At 37.7% G+C, this 3,995-nt stretch overlaps 1 pseudogene; it reads right to left on the reverse strand.

Moving 5' to 3' along the window:
• Positions 1-2,444: 2,444 nt before the first annotated feature.
• On the reverse strand, positions 2,445-3,777 carry LOC136468944 (uncharacterized; annotated as a pseudogene).
• Positions 3,778-3,995: the final 218 nt, after the last annotated feature.

Consider the following 3,995-nt stretch of genomic DNA (forward strand, 5'->3'; position numbering starts at 1 on the left):
ACAATTTGGGATATTTCATAATGCCATATGTATCTAATTTGGTGTTAGAGGTTACTTTAGCTTATTCTTAATTAATAATGCAGAGGTGGTCTTATGTAATCTAGATGCAAGTTTGGGGTTAATTATTTTTATAACTTAAGTTAGTTTTTCTATATTAACAAAGATAGAAGTGAGTAAAGTTAGAAGCATATAGTAGTACTTTTGGATATTTTGGGGTAGGGGAGATGTGGTGTGTGTGGGGGGGGGTTGGTTTCCTTTTGACTATTTCTATAATGGTAGATGTGAGATTTTAGAAAATATAGTGAGATAACAATATGTTTCTAATGGTAGAGTCAATTGAACACATGGCCACATGTTTCTAATTTTTGTGTTAATTTTAGTATTTATCTTTTTCTAGCACGTCTTATGAGGAATATTGTGGGGACTTCTTTTAGAAAAAGCTTCAATTAGTATAATGAGCAATGGTAATATTCTTCTTTTCACTTGTGTTCCAATGTCATACTTATAGAACTAGCTCACAACTATATCAAATAAAGTGTTTTGATGGATAGTTTAGCAATAAATTAGTCATGCATAGTTTTTATTAACTGGCTTATGCACATTAATTATTTAATTAGCAATGCACATGCTATATAACCCAAACGTAAGTAAATTTTAAATTCAGCTAGAGTACATACATGGATTGTACAAAGAAAACGTTGAAGTATAAGTCTATGGTATGATTATTGCTGTACAATGTTGCAGCTTTGCATGTGTTTCTCCATTGGGGCTATTGCGTTCTTGTCCCTACTTTGACGTCCAATTGTGATTTTACCCCTGCTTTTGTCATTGTTGTGATTTTACCCCTGTTTTTTTAAAACGAAGCTTAAGTTTACCCCTACTCCGGGAACAACAGGTAATAGTGTCAAATGGGCTCAGTAAGGACAAGTTTGCCCATGCGAAATTGCCCCTACTTATCTGAATACATTGTGATTTTACCCATGTTTTTTTAAAAAAATTAGCAGCATCATTGCACAACTTGTTACATATGATTCCACACAGCATGCAAATATAGATAGATAATATCACATCAAATAAAAGTGTAGCAAAAGTATCCATACAGTACCAAGCCTCATCCAACATACAAGTCCAATAAAAGCGGTAGCTAATAGTGAGATATTACATGTTCAGTGCCATACATCACATTCATGCATCTATTCCTAACAATGCAGCCAACCTCCCTCCTCTTCCTCTTCCTCTTCCTCTTCCTTCTGTTCCAGCCCCTTATGCTCCTTCTGTTCTAGGTCCTACACTTGCACTTCCTCTTCCCCTTCCCCTTGCACTTGCACTTCACATGAATGGAGAAAAATGGTTCAGTAAACAAGTTGACTAAATAAGCATGAGTAAAGAAGCAAAAAAAATACAAATGAGCATGACTCACATTGATGCTTGCAAAGATGATTCATTTTGAGAAGATAAGTGATTCCTCTTTTGACTAGCAGTTGGACCTCCTTGGCAATGCTTCGCTATATGGCCTAATTCATTACATTCAGAACATGGTCTCCTTTTCTTACTGGTGGTGGCCTCATCATAGGACTTGATCCTAGAATTTCTTAGTCTTCCTGGTTTCCTTCTCAGTTTAGGCTTCTTGATTTTATAGCCCAAATCAACATGTGGCCAATTATCCTTGGATGTCATTGGATTGAAAGAACATGCATATGCCTTTTTTAACCGATCAACAGAGAAGTATTCATGCACAAAGTCATCCATTCATACTTCTCTACTAATCTTAAAATGAAAGCTAAAGCATGGGTGCAGGGCTTTCCAGTTACTTGCCAAGTCCTAAGTTGATTGTGTACTTGAATCTGTTCATAGTTACTTCAGCTATTACAGCGCCACATATCAATACCTCATGGCCCTTGATACTCTTGGATTTAGCATTTAGAGCATTGGTCACAACTAGAATGATTGTGCTTGATATTTTACTAGCAATCTTGGTTCTCAAAATAAATTTCTCAATGATTATTTGTCTTATCTTGTCATGCATATCCACAATTTGAAAATCCTTGGTTTTGGACACCCAACTGTTAAAGCTTTCAAAGAGGTTAATGTTGATGTAATCTACCTTGCATTATTCCCCAAATTTGCTTCTACTCCACACAAGTGGATGGTTGTCATCCAACCAGGATAGTGCACTAGGATCCTTCTCCTCAATGTTTTGCATGAAGTACCTGAATTTGTCATTTGTGAAGCTCTTTGGTAGCTACTCACATATTCTTACCATAAAGCTCACCACTGTACCCATTCTTCTTCATGTTCTTCCACAAGTGCCTCATGCATTCTCTATGTTCCACTCCTGGGTACACATCATGTACAACCACCTCAATTCCTTTGCTCGCATCTATACTAATGACCAAGCCTGTAGGAGTACCAAAAGCCTTCTTTAAGTTATTCACAAACCAAGTTCAACTTTCCATAGACTCAGTCTCAATCACACCATAAGCCACTGGAAATAAGCAGTTCTAACCATCCACTGCAACAGCTGCTGCTAACTGACCCCTTCCCCTTCTAGTCAAGTGTGTGGCATCCATGGCAATGTATGGCCTACATCCTTGTAAGAACCCATCAATGCGTGGTTTTAGAGCAACAAAGAACCTACTGAAACACAAATCAGCATTGTCATCTTCTTCAGTGTCTATGTCAATGATGCTGCAAGGTACCACTCTTAGAAGCTTAGCTTGATAAGTTGGTAGCAAGTTATAACTATTAGCCAACTTCCCATATATAATGTCCATTGCCCTTAGCTTGCCTCTGAAAACTCTATCATATGGAACTTCTATTGAGTACTTCTTGAGCCTAGCTTGCAACTCCTTTGGTCTCATTTCAGGGTCTCCCCGCAACAAATCAACTTGGAGGCCATTGTTTCACCACAATTGTTGCAGGACCCACATGTATGCTTTGGACCACTAGTCTTAACCTGTAATAAAAAAACAGCAAGAAAAGAACCATTTTATTAGTAAATTGCTGCACACTAATACTTCTTACTTGATGCTGAATGTTACAAAAAATTGAAATTACCTTACAACCAATGTGTTTTTTACTTGTAGATGCAAAAAACTTCCACTTGCAACCCTGATCTGCTCTCTTGCATATGGCTCTAAATCTACTCTTGCCCTTTTTCACAATCTCAAAATCATGATCATTCAAGATGGCATGATGTGTAACTGCAGACTTGCACTGATCCATGTCTAGGAACACCACATTTACATCAATATATGGATTATCAACATCATATGAGAAGGGTGGAGGGTCATATTCATCATCATCAACAACAACTTCACCATCAAGATTAAACTCAGGGTCAGAGCAATCATCACAAGAATCAGAGGATGCATCCAAGTCACTATCATAGCTGCTATCACTTGCTACCACAAGTGAATCAGTGTCAGAATATATGCCCTCCTCATCAACTCCTACACCCTCGTCATCATGTGCGCCTTTTGCTTTGGATTTGGTGGCTCTCTCTTTTTTGTTTGTGGATGTGGCTCTCTCAACAGTGTTTGTCTCATTGGTGGGCACTCTATTCCTTATAGAAGGGTGGCACCTATGTTTTGTTGGTGAATATTGCAATGGACCCACAAAATCATTAATTTGGGTATTAATGTACACCTATCCCTTATCTTTATTGAGTTCAAACCACTCAATCAATTGCTCATCCGTTTTAATCTCAATAGAAGTTCCTCTAGAAATTTCATCCAATGCATGCCACAAAGTTATGTACTGTTTTGAACCCCACATGTAGTGCTCAGCTATGAAATTAACTAGTTGTAGTAGGTCAAAGCTATGCATGTCAACAACTTGAGTAGGCAAGTTTCTACCCTGTAGCCATGATTTTGGTACCCCATCAGGCAAACTGAAAAATGACATAACTAACAACAAGGCTCATATCCATGTGATTTGGCCTACAAATCACATCATCGAATACACAGTTAGCTAAATCGCTCTACAAATAGAAA

This window comes from Miscanthus floridulus, chromosome 8 (genome assembly GCF_019320115.1).
Source record: "Miscanthus floridulus cultivar M001 chromosome 8, ASM1932011v1, whole genome shotgun sequence".
Classification (NCBI taxonomy): domain Eukaryota; kingdom Viridiplantae; phylum Streptophyta; class Magnoliopsida; order Poales; family Poaceae; genus Miscanthus; species Miscanthus floridulus.